The sequence below is a fragment of the Chiloscyllium punctatum genome, chromosome 13, assembly GCF_047496795.1.
Source record: "Chiloscyllium punctatum isolate Juve2018m chromosome 13, sChiPun1.3, whole genome shotgun sequence".
NCBI lineage: Eukaryota > Metazoa > Chordata > Chondrichthyes > Orectolobiformes > Hemiscylliidae > Chiloscyllium > Chiloscyllium punctatum.
In genome coordinates, this window is record NC_092751.1 from 2,466,460 (window position 1) to 2,481,105 (window position 14,646).

Below are 14,646 nucleotides of genomic sequence, written 5' to 3' on the forward strand. Positions count from 1 at the left end.
TTTTTTCTCTCGCTGTCCCTTTTCTCTTTCTCTCTCTCAGTCCCTTTTCTCTCACTCTCTCTCTCTGTCCCTTTTCTTTCTCTCTCTGTCCCTTTTCTCTCTCGCTTTCTGTCCCTTTTCTCTCTCTCCGTCCCTCTTCTGTCTCTCTTTCTGTCCCTTTTCTCTCTCTATCTGTCCCTTTTATCTCTCGCTGTCCCTTTTCTCTTTCTGTCTCTCAGTCCCTTTTCTCTCTCTCTCTTTCTGTCCCTTTTCTCTCTCTCTCTCTGTCCCTTTTCTCTCTCTCTCTGTCCCTTCTCTCTCTCTCTTTCTGTCCCTTTTCTCTCTCTCTTTCTGTCCCATTTCACTCTCTGTCTGTCCCTTTTCTCTCTCTCTCTCTGTCCCATTTCTCTCTCTAGCTGTCACTTTTTTTCTCTCGCTGTCCCTTTTCTCTTTCTCTCTCTCTGTCCCTTTTCTCTCACTCTCTGTCACTCTGTCCCTTTTCTTTCTCTCCCCGTCCCTTTTCTCTCTCGCTTTCTGTCCCTTTTCTCTCTCTCCGTCCCTTTTCTCTCTCTTTCTGTCCCTTTTCTCTCTCTATCTGTCCCTTTTTTCTCTCGCTGTCCCTTTTCTCTTTCTCTCTCTCAGTCCCTTTTCTCTCACTCTCCCTCTCTGTCCCTTTTCTGTCTCTCTATCTGTCCGTTTTCACTCTCTGTCGGTCCCTTTTCTCTCTCTCTCTCTCTCTCTCACTCTCTGTCCCTTTTCTCTCTCTCTCTGTCCCATTTCTCTCTCTATCTGTCCCTTTTTTTCTCTCGCTGTCCCTTTTCTTTCTCTCTCTCAGCCCCTTTTCTCTCACTCTCTCTCTCTGTCCCTTTTCTCTCTCTCTTTCTGTCCCTTTTCACTCTCTCTCAGTCCCTTTTCTCTCACTCTCTCTGTCCCTTTTCTCTGTCTCTTTCTGTCCCTTTTCACTCTCTCTCTGTCCCTTTTCTCTCCCTCTCTGTCCCTTTTCTCTCTCTCTTTCTGTCCCTTTTCACTCTCTCTCAGTCCCTTTTCTCTCACTCTCTCTCTGTCCCTAAACTCTCTCTCTATCTGTCCCTTTTATTCTCTCGCTGTCCATTTTCTCTTTCTCTCTCTCAGTCCCTTTTCTCTCACTCTCTCTCTGTCCCTTTTCTTTCTCTCTCCATCCCTTTTCACACTCTTTTGCTGTCCCTTTTCTCTCACGCCGTTGCTTTTCCCTCTTTTTTTCTGTCCCTTTTCTATCACTACCTGTCCCTTTTTTTCTCTCGCTGTCCCTTTTCTCTTTCTCTCTCAGTCCCTTTTCTCTCACTCTCTCTCTCTGTCCCTTTTCTCTGTCTCTTTCTGTCCCTTTTCACTCTCTATCTGTCCCTTTTCTCTCTCTCTCTCTGTCCCCTTTCACTCTCTATCTGTCCCTTTTTTTCTCTCGCTTTCCCTTTTCTCTTTCTCTCTCTCAGTCCCTTTTCTCTCTCTCTTTCTGTCCCTTTTCACTCTCTATCTGTCCCTTTTCTCTCTCTCTCTGTCCCTTTTCTCTCTCTATCTGTCCCTTTTTTTCTCTCGCTTTCCCTTTTCTCTTTCTCTCTCTCAGTCCCTTTTCTCTCACCTCTCTCTGTCCCTTTTCTTTCTCTCTCCGTCCCTTTTCTCTCTCGCTTTCTGTTCCTTTTCGCTCTGTCTGTCCCTTTTCTCTCTTTCTCGCTGTCCCTTTTCTCTCTCTCTCTTTCTGTCCATTTTCTCTCTCTCTTTCTGCCCCTTTTCTCTCTCTCTCTCTGTCCCTTTTCTCTCTCTCTCTGTCTCTTTTCTCTCTCTCTTTCTGTCCATTTTCTCTCTCTCTTTCTGCCCCTTTTCTCTCTCTCTCTCTGTCCCTTTTCTCTCTCTCTGTCCCTTTTCTCTCTCTCTCTCTTTCCCTTTTCTCTCTCTCTCTCTGTCCCTTTTCTCTCTCTCTTTCTGTCCCTTTTCTCTCTCTATCTGTCCATTTTTTTCTCTCGCTGTCCCTTTTCGCTTTCTCTCTCTCAGTCCCTTTTCTCTCACTCTCTCTCTCTGTCCCTTTTCTGTCTCTCTATCTGTCCCTTTTCACTCTCTATCTGTCCCTTTTCTCTCTCTCTCTGTCTGTCCCTTCTCTCTCTCTCTCTGTCCCATTTCTCTCCCTATCTGTCCCTTTTTTTCTCTCGCTGTCCCTTTTCTCTTTCTCTCTCTCAGTCCCTTTTCTCTCACTCTCTCTCTCTGTCCCTTTTCTTTCTCTCTCTGTCCCTTTTCTCTCTCGCTTTCTGTCCCTTTTCTCTCTCTCCGTCCCTCTTCTGTCTCTCTTTCTGTCCCTTTTCTCTCTCTATCTGTCCCTTTTATCTCTCGCTGTCCCTTTTCTCTTTCTGTCTCTCAGTCCCTTTTCTCTCTCTCTTTCTGTCCCTTTTCTCTCTCTCTCTCTGTCCCTTTTCTCTCTCTCTCTGTCCCTTCTCTCTCTCTCTTTCTGTCCCTTTTCACTCTCTATCTGTCCCTTTTCTCTCTCTCTCTGTCCCTTTTCTCTCTCTATCTGTCCCTTTTTTTTCTCGCTGTCCCTTTTCTCTTTCTCTCTCTCAGTTCCCTTTTCTCTCACTCTCTCTCTGTCCCTTTTCTCTCTCTCTTTCTGTCCCTTTTCATTCTCTATCTGTCCCTTTTCTCTCTCTCTCTGTCCCTTTTCTCTCTCTCTCTGTCCCTTTTCTCTCACTCTCTCTCTCTCTGTCCCTTTTCTTTCTCTCCCCGTCCCTTTTCTCACTCGCTTTCTGTCCCTTTTCACTCTCTCTCTGTTCCTTTTCTCTCTCTCTCTGTCCCTTTTCTCTCTCTCTTTCTGTCCCATTTCACTCTCTGTCTGTCCCTTTTCTCTCTCTCTCTCTGTCCCATTTCTTTCTCTAGCTGTCACTTTTTTACTCTCGCTGTCCCTTTTCTCTTTCTCTCTCTCTGTCCCTTTTCTCTCACTCTCTCTCACTCTGTCCCTTTTCTTTCTCTCCCCGTCCCTTTTCTCTCTCGCTTTCTGTCCCTTTTCTCTCTCTCCGTCCCTTTTCTCTCTCTTTCTGTCCCTTTTCTCTCTCTATCTGTCCCTTTTTTCTCTCGCTGTCCCTTTTCTCTTTCTCTCTCTCAGTCCCTTTTCTCTCACTCTCCCTCTCTGTCCCTTTTCTGTCTCTCTATCTGTCCGTTTTCACTCTCTGTCGGTCCCTTTTCTCTCTCTCTCTCTCTCTCTCTCACTCTCTGTCCCTTTTCTCTCTCTCTCTGTCCCATTTCTCTCTCTATCTGTCCCTTTTTTTCTCTCGCTGTCCCTTTTCTTTCTCTCTCTCAGCCCCTTTTCTCTCACTCTCTCTCTCTGTCCCTTTTCTCTCTCTCTTTCTGTCCCTTTTCACTCTCTCTCAGTCCCTTTTCTCTCACTCTCTCTCTGTCCCTTTTCTCTGTCTCTTTCTGTCCCTTTTCACTCTCTCTCTGTCCCTTTTCTCTCCCTCTCTGTCCCTTTTCTCTCTCTCTTTCTGTCCCTTTTCACTCTCTCTCAGTCCCTTTTCTCTCACTCTCTCTCTGTCCCTTTTCTCTGTCTCTTTCTGTCCCTTTTCACTCTCTTTCTGTCCCTTTTTCTCTCTCTATCTGTCCCTTTTATTCTCTCGCTGTCCATTTTCTCTTTCTCTCTCTCAGTCCCTTTTCTCTCACTCTCTCTCTGTCCCTTTTCTTTCTCTCTCCATCCCTTTTCACACTCTTTTGCTGTCCCTTTTCTCTCACGCCGTTGCTTTTCCCTCTTTTTTTCTGTCCCTTTTCTATCACTACCTGTCCCTTTTTTTCTCTCGCTGTCCCTTTTCTCTTTCTCTCTCAGTCCCTTTTCTCTCACTCTCTCTCTCTGTCCCTTTTCTCTGTCTCTTTCTGTCCCTTTTCACTCTCTATCTGTCCCTTTTCTCTCTCTCTCTCTGTCCCCTTTCACTCTCTATCTGTCCCTTTTTTTCTCTCGCTTTCCCTTTTCTCTTTCTCTCTCTCAGTCCCTTTTCTCTCTCTCTTTCTGTCCCTTTTCACTCTCTATCTGTCCCTTTTCTCTCTCTCTCTGTCCCTTTTCTCTCTCTATCTGTCCCTTTTTTCTCTCGCTTTCCCTTTTCTCTTTCTCTCTCTCAGTCCCTTTTCTCTCACCTCTCTCTGTCCCTTTTCTTTCTCTCTCCGTCCCTTTTCTCTCTCGCTTTCTGTTCCTTTTCGCTCTGTCTGTCCCTTTTCTTTCTCTCTCTCCGTCCCTTTTCTCTCTCTCTTTCTATCCCTTTTCACTCTCTCCGTCCCTTTTCTCTCTCTCTTTCAGTCCCTTTTCTCTCTCTATCTGTCCCTTTTTTTCTCTCGCTGTCCCTTTTCTTTCTCTCTCTCAGTCCCTTTTCTCTCACTCTCTCTATATGTCCCATTTCTCTCTCTCTCGTTCTCTCCCTTTTCACTCTCTCTCTGTCCCTTTTCTCTCTCTCTCTCTGTCCCTTTTCTCTCTCTCTCGCTGTCCCTTTTCTCTCTCTCTTTCTGTCCCTTTTCTCTCTCTCTTTCTGTCCCTTTTCACTCTCTCCGTCCCTTTTCTCTCTCTTTCAGTCCCTTTTCTCTCTCTATCTGTCCCTTTTGTTCTCTCGCTGTCCCTTTTCTCTTTCTCTCTCTCAGTCCCTTTTCTCTCAATCTCTCTCTGTCCCTTTTCTTTCTCTCTCCGTCCCTTTTCTCTCTCGCTTTCTGTCCCTTTTCGCTCTGTCTGTCCCTTTTCTTTCTCTCTCTCTGTCCCTTTTCTCTCTCTCTTTCTGTCCCTTTTCTCTCTCTCCGTCCCTTTTCTCTCTCTCTTTCAGTCCCTTTTCTCTCTCTATCTGTCCCTTTTTTTCTCTCGCTGTCCCTTTTCTTTCTCTCTCTCAGTCCCTTTTCTCTCACTCTCTCTATCTGTCCCATTTCTCTCTCTCTCTTTCTCTCCCTTTTCACTCTCTCTCTGTCCCTTTTCTCTCTCTCTCTCTGTCCCTTTTCTCTCTCTCTCGCTGTCCCTTTTCTCTCTCTCTTTCTGTCCCTTTTCTCTCTCTCTTTCTGTCCCTTTTCTCTCTCTCTTTCTGTCCCTTTTCTCTCTCTCGCTCTGTCCCTTTTCCCCCTCTCTCTGTCCCTTTTCTCTCTCTCTCTGTCCATTTTCTCTCTCTCTCTGTCCCATTTCTCTCTCACTATCTGTCCCTTTTCACTCTCTGTCTGTCCCTTTTCTCTCTCTCTATCTCTCTCTGTCCCTTTTCTCTCTCTCTCTCTGTCCCATTTCTCTCTCTATCTGTCCCTTTTTTTCTCTCGCTGTCCCTTTTCTCTTTCTCTCTCTCTGTCCCTTTCCTCTCACTCTCTCTCTGTCCCTTTTCTCTCACTCTCTCTCTCTGTCCCTTTTCTTTCTCTCTCCGTCCCTTTTCTCTCTCGCTTTCTGTCCCTTTTCTCTCTCTCCGTCCCTTTTCTCTCTCTCTTTCTGTCCCTTTTCTCTCTCTATCTGTCCCTTTTGTTCTCTCGCTGTCCCTTTTCTCTTTCTCTCTCTCAGTCCATTTAATCTCACTCTCTCTCTCTGTCCCTTTTCTTTCACTCTCCGTCTCTTTTCTCTCTCTCTTTCTGTCCCTTTTCTCTCTCTCCGAAACTCTTCTGTCTCTCTTTCTGTCCCTTTTCTCTCTCTATCTGTCCCTTTTTTTCTCTCGCTGTCCCTTTTCTCTTTCTCTCTCTCAGTCCCTTTTCTCTCTGTCTCTCTGTCCCTTTTATCTCTCTCTTTCCGGCCCTTTTCACTCTCTATCTGTCCCTTTTCTCTCTCTCTCCCTGTACCTTTTCTCTCTCTATCTGTCCCTTTTGTTCTCTCGCTGTCCCTTTTCTCTTTCTCTCTCTCAGTCCCTTTTCTCTCACTCTCTCTCTCTGTCCCTTTTCTTTCTCTCTTCGTCCCTTTTCTCTCTCTCTTTCTGTCCCTTTTCTCTCTCTCCGTCCCTTTTCTCTCTCTTTCATTCCATTTTCTCTCTCTATCTGTCCCTTCTTTTCTCTCGCTGTCCCTTTTCTTTCTCTCTCTCAGTCCCTTTTCTCTCACTCTCTCTCTCTGTCCCATTTCTCTCTCTCTCTTTCTCTCCCTTTTCACTCTCTATCTGTCCCTTTTCTCTCTCTCTCTGACCCTTTTCTCTCTCTCTCTCTCTGTCCCTTTTCTCTCACTCTCTCTCACTCTGTCCCTTTTCTTTCTCTCCCCGTCCCTTTTCTCTCTCGCTTTCTGTCCCTTTTCACTCTCTCTCTGTTCCTTTTCTCTCTCTCTCTCTGTCCCATTTCTCTCTCTATCTGTCCCTTTTTTTCTCTCGCTGTCCCTTTTCTCTTTCTCTCTCGCTGTCCCTTTTCTCTTTCTATCTCTCTGTCCCTTTTCTTTCTCTCCGTCCCTTTTATCTCTCTCTTTCTGTCCCTTTTCTCTCTCTCCGAATCTCTTCTGTCTCTCTTTCTGTCCCTTTTCTCTCTCTATCTGTCCCTTTTTTTCTCTCGCTGTCCCTTTTCTCTTTCTCTCTCTCAGTCCCTTTTCTCTCTCTCTTTCTGTCCCTTTTCACTCTCTATCTGTCCCTTTTCTCTCTCTCTCTGTCCCTTTTCTCTCTCTCTCTGTCCCTTTTCTCTCACTCTCTCTCTCTCTGTCCCTTTTCTTTCTCTCCCCGTCCCTTTTCTCACTCGCTTTCTGTCCCTTTTCACTCTCTCTCTGTTCCTTTTCTCTCTCTCTCTCTGTCCCTTTTCTCTCTCTCTTTCTGTCCCATTTCACTCTCTGTCTGTCCCTTTTCTCTCTCTCTCTCTGTCCCATTTCTCTCTCTAGCTGTCACTTTTTTTCTCTCTCTGTCCCTTTTCTCTTTCTCTCTCTCTGTCCCTTTTCTCTCACTCTCTGTCACTCTGTCCCTTTTCTTTCTCTCCCCGTCCCTTTTCTCTCTCGCTTTCTGTCCCTTTTCTCTCTCTCCGTCCCTTTTCTCTCTCTTTCTGTCCCTTTTCTCTCTCTATCTGTCCCTTTTTTTTCTCTCGCTGTCCCTTTTCTCTTTCTCTCTCTCAGTCCATTTTATCTCACTATCTCGCTCTGTCCCTTTTCTTTCTTCTCCGTCTCTTTTCTCTGTCTCTTTCTGTCCCTTTTCTCTCTCTCCGTCCCTCTTCTGTCTCTCTTTCTGTCCCTTTTCTCTCTCTATCTGTCCCTTTTATCTCTCGCTGTCCCTTTTCTCTTTCTCTCTCTCAGTCCCTTTTCTCTCTCTCTTTCTGTCCCTTTTCTCTCTCTCTCTCTGTCCCTTTTCTCTCTCTCTCTGTCCCTTCTCTCTCTCTCTTTCTGTCCCTTTTCACTCTCTATCTGTCCCTTTTCTCTCTCTCTCTGTCCCTTTTCTCTCTCTATCTGTCCCTTTTTTTTCTCGCTGTCCCTTTTCTCTTTCTCTCTCTCAGTTCCCTTTTCTCTCACTCTCTCTCTGTCCCTTTTCTCTCTCTCTTTCTGTCCCTTTTCATTCTCTATCTGTCCCTTTTCTCTCTCTCTCTGTCCCTTTTCTCTCTCTCTCTCTCTGTCCCTTTTCTCTCTCTCTCTGTCCCTTTTCCCTCTCTCTTTCTGTCCCTTTTCATTCTCTATCTGTCCCTTTTCTCTCTCTCTCTGTCCCTTTTCTCTCTTTCTCGCTGTCCCTTTTCTCTCTCTCTCTTTCTGTCCATTTTCTCTCTCTCTTTCTGCCCCTTTTCTCTCTCTCTCTCTGTCCCTTTTCTCTCTCTCTCTGTCTCTTTTCTCTCTCTCTTTCTGTCCATTTTCTCTCTCTCTTTCTGCCCCTTTTCTCTCTCTCTCTCTGTCCCTTTTCTCTCTCTCTCTGTCCCTTTTCTCTCTCTCTCTCTTTCCCTTTTCTCTCTCTCTCTCTGTCTGTCCCTTTTCTCTCTCTCTTTCTGTCCCTTTTCTCTCTCTATCTGTCCATTTTTTTCTCTCGCTGTCCCTTTTCTCTTTCTCTCTCTCAGTCCCTTTTCTCTCACTCTCTCTCTCTCTGTCCCTTTTCTGTCTCTCTATCTGTCCCTTTTCACTCTCTATCTGTCCCTTTTCTCTCTCTCTCTGTCTGTCCCTTCTCTCTCTCTCTCTCTGTCCCATTTCTCTCTCTATCTGTCTCTTTTTTTCTCTCGCTGTCCCTTTTCTCTTTCTCTCTCTCAGTCCCTTTTCTCTCACTCTCTCTCTCTGTCCCTTTTCTTTCTCTCTCTGTCCCTTTTCTCTCTCGCTTTCTGTCCCATTTCTCTCTCTCCGTCCCTTTTCTCTCTCTATTTCTGTCCCTTTTCTCTCTCTATCTGTCCCTTTTTTTCTCTCGCTGTCCCTTTTCTCTTTTTCTGTCTCAGTCCATTTTATCTCACTCTCTCTCTGTCCCTTTTCTTTCTTCTCCGTCTCTTTTCTCTCTCTCTTTCTGTCCCTTTTCTTTCTCTCCGTCCCTCTTCTGTCTCTCTTTCTGTCCCTTTTCTCTCTCTCTCGCTGTACCTATTCTCTCTCTCTCGCTGTCCCTTTTCTCTCTCTCTCTCAGTCCATTTCTCGCTCTCTTTCTGTCCCTTTTCTCTCTCTCTCTCTGTCCCTTTTCTCTCTCTCTCTGTCCCTTTTCTCTCTCTCTTTCAGTCCCTTTTCACTCTCTATCTGTCCCTTTTCTCTGTCTCTCTCTGTCCCATTTCTCTCTCTATCTGTCCCTTTTTTCTCTCGCTGTCCCTTTTCTCTTTCTCTCTCTCAGTTCCCTTTTCTCTCACTCTCTCTCTGTCCCTTTTCATTCTCTATCTGTCCCTTTTCTCTCTCGCTTTCTGTCCCTTTTTTCTCTCTCCGTCCCTTTTCTCTCTCTCTTTCTGTCCCTTTTCTCTCTTTATCTGTCCCTTTGGTTCTCTCGCTGTCCCTTTTCTCTTTCTCTCTCTCAGTCCATTTTATCTCACTCTCTCTCTCTGTCCCTTTTTTTTCTCTCTCCGTCTCTTTTCTGTAACTCTTTCTGTCCCTTCTCTCTCTCTCCGAAACTCTTCTGTCTCTCTTTCTGTCCCTTTTCTCTCTCTATCTGTCCCTTTTTTTATCTCGCTGTCCCTTTTCTCTTTCTCTCTCTCAGTCCCTTTTCTCTCTCTCTCTCTGTCCCTTCTCTCTCTCTCCGAAACTCTTCTGTCTCTCTTTCTGTCCCTTTTCACTCTCTATCTGTTCCTTTTCTCTCTCTCTCTCTGTCCCTTTTCTCTCTCTGTCTGTCCCTTTTTTATTTCGCTGTCCCTTTTCTTTCTCTCTCTCAGTCCCTTTTCTCTCAATCTCTCTCAGTCCCATTTCTCTCTCTCTCTTTTTCTCCCTTTTCACTCTCTATCTGTCCCTTTTCTCTCTCTCTCGCTGTCCCTTTTCTCTCTCTCTCGCTGTCCCTTTTCTCTCTCTCTTTCTGTCCCTTTTCTCTCTCTCTTTCTGTCCCTTTTCTCTCTCTCTTTCTGTCCCTTTTCTCTCTCTCTCTGTCCCTTTTCTCTCTCTCTCTCTGTCCCTTTTTTCTCTCTCTCTCTGTCCCTTTTCTCTCTCTCTCTCTGTCCCTTTTCTCTCTCTATCTGTCCCTTTTTTTCTCTCGCTGTCCCTTTTCTCTTTCTCTCTCTCAGTCCCTTTTCTCTCACTCTCTCTCTCTGTCCCTTTTCTGTCTCTCTATCTGTCCCTTTTCACTCTCCGTCTGTCCCTTTTCTCTCTCTCTCTGTCTGTCCCTTTTCTCTCTCTCTCTCTGTCCTATTTCTCTCTCTATCTGTCCCTTTTTTTCTATCGCTGTCCCTTTTCTCTTTCTCTCTCTCTGTCCCTTTTCTCTCACTCTCTCTCTCTCCGTCCCTTTTCTCTCTCGCTTTCTGTCCCTTTTCTCTCTCTCCGTCCCTTTTCTCTCTCTCTTTCTGTCCCTTTTCTCTCTCTATCTGTCCCTCTTTTTCTCTCGCTGTCCCTTTTCTCTTTCTCTCTCTCAGTCCATTTTATCTCACTCTCTCTCTCTGTCCCTTTTCTTTCTTCTCCGTCTCTTTTCTCTCTCTCTCTCTGTCCCTTTTCTCTTTCTCTCTCTGTCCCTTTTCTCTCACTCTCTCTCTCTCTCTGTCCCTTTTCTTTCTCTCCCCGTCCCTTTTCTCTCTCGCTTTCTGTCCCTTTTCACACTCTCTCTGTTCCTTTTCTCTCTCTCTCTCTGTCCCTTTTCTCTCTCGCTTTCTGTCCCTTTTCTCTCTCTCCGTCCCTTTTCTCTCTCTCTCTCTCTGTCCCTTTTCTCTCTCTATCTGTCCCTTTTTTTCTCTCGCTGTCCCTTTTCTCTTTCTCTCTCTCAGTCCCTTTTCTCTCTCTCTTTCTGTCCCTTTTCACTCTCTACCTGTCCCTTTTCTCTCTCTCTCTGTCCCTTTTCTCTCTCTCTCTCTGTCCCATTTCTCTCACTCTCTCTCTCTCTCTGTCCCTTTTCTTTCTCTCCCCGTCCCTTTTCTCTCTCGCTTTCTGTCCCTTTTCACTCTCTCTCTGTTCCTTTTCTCTCTCTCTCTCTGTCCCTTTTCTCTCTCTCTTTCTGTCCCTTTTCACTCTCTGTCTGTCCCTTTTCTCTCTCTCTCACTGTCCCATTTCTCTCTCTATCTGTCCCTTTTTTTCTCTCGCTGTCCCTTTTCTCTTTCTCTCTCTCTGTCCCTTTTCTCTCACTCTCTGTCTCTCTGTCCCTTTTCTTTCTCTCCCCGTCCCTTTTCTCTCTCGCTTTCTGTCCCTTTTCTCTCTCTCCGTCCCTTTTCTCTCTCTCTTTCTGTCCCTTTTCTCTCTCTATCTGTCCCTTTTTTTCTCTCGCTGTCCCTTTTCTCTTTCTCTCTCTCAGTCCATTTTGTCTCACTCTCTCTCTCTGTCCCTTTTCTTTCTTCTCCGTCTCTTTTCTCTCTCTCTTTCTGTCCCTTTTCTCTCTCTCCATCCCTCATCTGTCTCTCTTTCTGTCCCTTTTCTCTCTCTATCTGTCCCTTTTTTTCTCTCGCTGTCCCTTTTCTCTTTCTCTCTCTCAGTCCCTTTTCTCTCTCTCTCTCTGTCCCTTTTCTCTCTCTCTCTGTCCCTTTTCTCTCTCTCTTTCAGTCCCTTTTCACTCTCTATCTGTCCCTTTTCTCTCTCTCTCTGTCCCTTTTCTCTATATCTGTCCCTTTTTTTTCTCGCTGTCCCTTTTCTCTTTCTCTCTCTCAGTTCCCTTTTCTCTCACTCTCTCTCTGTCCCTTTTCTCTCTCTCTTTCTGTCCCTTTTCATTCTCTATCTGTCCCTTTTCTCTCTCTCTCTGTCCCTTTTCTCTCTCTCTTTCTGTCCCTTTTCATTCTCTGTCTGTCCCTTTTCTCTCTCTCTCTGTCCCTTTTCTCTCTTTCTCGCTGTCCCTTTTCTCTCTCTCTTTCTGTCCCTTTTCTCTCTCTCTTTCTGCCCCTTTTCTCTCTCTCTCTCTGTCCCTTTTCTCTCTCACTCTGTCCCTTTTCTCTCTCTATCTGTCCCTTTTTTTATATCGCTGTCCCTTTTCTCTTTCTCTCTCTCAGTCCATTTTATCTCACTCTCTCTCTCTGTCCCTTTTTTTTCTCTCTCCGTCTCTTTCCTGTCACTCTTTCTGTCCCTTCTCTCTCTCTCCGAAACTCTTCTGTCTCTCTTTCTGTCCCTTTTCACTCTCTATCTGCCCCTTTTTTTCTCTCGCTGTCCCTTTTCTCTTTCTCTCTCTCAGTCCCTTTTCTCTCTCTATCTGTCCCTTTTTTTCTTTCGCTGTCCCTTTTCTCTTTCTCTCTCTCAGTCCTTTTTCTCTCTCTCTTTCTGTCCCTTTTCACTCTCTATCTGTTCCTTTTCTCTCTCTCTCTCTGTCCCTTTTCTCTCTCTATCTGTACCTTTTTTATCTCGCAGTCCCTTTTCTTTCTCTCTCTCAGTCCCTTTTCTCTCAATCTCTCTCTGTCCCATTTCTCTCTCTCTCTTTTTCTCCCTTTTCACTCTCTATCTGTCCCTTTTCTCTCTCTCTCTGTCCCTTTTCTCCCTCTCTCTCTCTGTCCCTTTTCTCTCTCTCTCGCTGTCCCTTTTCTCTCACTCTCGCTGTCCCTTTTCTCTCTCTCTTTCTGTCCTTTTTCTCTCTCTCTTTCTGTCCCTTTTCTCTCTCTCTTTCTGTCCCTTTTCTCTCTCTCTCTGTCCCTTTTCTCTCTCTCTCTGTCCCTTTTCTCTTTCTCTCTCTGTCCCTTTTCTCTCTCTCTTTCTGTCCCTTTTCTCTCTCTATCTGTCCCTTTTTTTCTCTCGCTGTCCCTTTTCTCTTTCTCTCTCTCAGTCCCTTTTCTCTCACTCTCTCTCTCTGTCCCTTTTCTGTCTCTCTATCTGTCCCTTTTCACTCTCTATCTGTCCCTTTTCTCTCTCTCTCTGTCTGTCCCTTTTCTCTCTCGCTCTCTGTCCCATTTCTCTCTCTATCTGTCCCTTTTTTTCTATCGCTGTCCCTTTTCTCTTTCTCTCTCTCTGTCCCTTTTCTCTCACTCTCTCTCTCTCTGTCCCTTTTCTTTCTCTCTCCGTCCCTTTTCTCTCTCGCTTTCTGTCCCTTTTCTCTCTCTCCGTCCCTTTTCTCTCTCTCTTTCTGTCCCTTTTCTCTCTCTATCTGTCCCTTTTTTTCTCTCGCTGTCCCTTTTCTCTTTCTCTCTCTCAGTCCATTTTATCTCACTCTCTCTCTCTGTCCCTTTTCTTTCTTCTCCGTCTCTTTTCTCTCTCTCTCTGTCCCTTTTCTCTTTCTCTCTCTGTCCCTTTTCTCTCTCTCTCTCTCTGTCCCTTTTCTCTCTCTCTTTCTGTCCCTTTTCTCTCTCTATCTGTCCCTTTTTTCTCTCGCTGTCCCTTTTCTCTTTCTCTCTCTCAGTCCCTTTTCTCTCATTCTCTCTCTGTCCCTTTTCTGTCTCTGTATCTGTCCCTTTTCACTCTCTATCTGTCCCTTTTCTCTCTCTCTCTGTCTGTCCCTTCTCTCTCTCTCTCTCTGTCCCTTTTCTCTCTATATCTGTCCCATTTTTCTCTCTGTCTGTCCCTTCTCTCTCTCTCTCTCTGTCCCTTTTCTCTCTATATCTGTCCCTTTTTTCTCTCGCTGTCCCTTTTCTCTCTCTCTCTCTCTGTCCCTTTTGTCTCTCTCTCTGTCCCTTTTCTCTCTCTCTCTCTCTTTGTCCCTGTTCTGTCTCTCTCTGTCCCTTTTCTCTCTCTCTCTGTCCCTTTTTCTCTCTCGCTGTCCCTTTCCTCTTTCTCTCTATCAGTCCTTTTTCTCTCACTCTCTCTCTCTGTCCCTTTTTCCTCTCTGTCTTTCTGTCCCTTTTCACTGTCTAATTGTCCCTTTTCTCTCTCGCTCTCTGTCCCTTTTCTCTCTCTCTCGGTCCCTTTTCTCTCTCTCTCTGTCCCTTTTCTCTCTCTCTATCTGTCCCTTTCTCTCTCTCTCTGTCTCTTTTCTCTCTCTCTTTCTGTCCCTTTTCTGTCTCTATCTGTCCTTTTTTTTCTCTCGCTGTCCCTTTTCTCTTTCTCTCTCTCAGTTCCCTTTTCTCTCACTCTATCTCTGTCCCTTTTCTCTCTCTCTTTCTGTCCCTTTTCATTCTCTATCTGTCCCTTTTATCTCTCTCTCTGTCCCTTTTCTCTCTCTCTCTCTGTCCCTTTACTGTCTCTGTCCCTTTTTCTCTCTCTCTTTCTGTCCCTTTTCTCTATCTCTGTCTTTCCCTTTTCTCTCTCTCTCTGTCCCTTTTCACTCTCTCTCTGTCCCTTTTCTCTCTCTCTCTCTGTCCCTTTTCTCTCTCTCTCTGTCCCTTCTCTCGCTCTCTGTCCCTTTTCTCTCTCTGTATCTGTCCCTTTTCTCTCTCTCTCTCTGTCCCATTTCTCTCTCTAGCTGTCACTTTTTTTCTCTCTCTGTCCCTTTTCTCTTTCTCTCTCTCTGTCCCTTTTCTCTCACTCTCTGTCACTCTGTCCCTTTTCTTTCTCTCCCCGTCCCTTTTCTCTCTCGCTTTCTGTCCCTTTTCTCTCTCTCCGTCCCTTTTCTCTCTCTTTCTGTCCCTTTTCTCTCTCTATCTGTCCCTTTTTTTTCTCTCGCTGTCCCTTTTCTCTTTCTCTCTCTCAGTCCATTTTATCTCACTATCTCGCTCTGTCCCTTTTCTTTCTTCTCCGTCTCTTTTCTCTGTCTCTTTCTGTCCCTTTTCTCTCTCTCCGTCCCTCTTCTGTCTCTCTTTCTGTCCCTTTTCTCTCTCTATCTGTCCCTTTTATCTCTCGCTGTCCCTTTTCTCTTTCTCTCTCTCAGTCCCTTTTCTCTCTCTCTTTCTGTCCCTTTTCTCTCTCTCTCTCTGTCCCTTTTCTCTCTCTCTCTGTCCCTTCTCTCTCTCTCTTTCTGTCCCTTTTCACTCTCTATCTGTCCCTTTTCTCTCTCTCTCTGTCCCTTTTCTCTCTCTATCTGTCCCTTTTTTTTCTCGCTGTCCCTTTTCTCTTTCTCTCTCTCAGTTCCCTTTTCTCTCACTCTCTCTCTGTCCCTTTTCTCTCTCTCTTTCTGTCCCTTTTCATTCTCTATCTGTCCCTTTTCTCTCTCTCTCTGTCCCTTTTCTCTCTCTCTCTCTCTGTCCCTTTTCTCTCTCTCTCTGTCCCTTTTCCCTCTCTCTTTCTGTCCCTTTTCATTCTCTATCTGTCCCTTTTCTCTCTCTCTCTGTCCCTTTTCTCTCTTTCTCGCTGTCCCTTTTCTCTCTCTCTCTTTCTGTCCATTTTCTCTCTCTCTTTCTGCCCCTTTTCTCTCTCTCTCT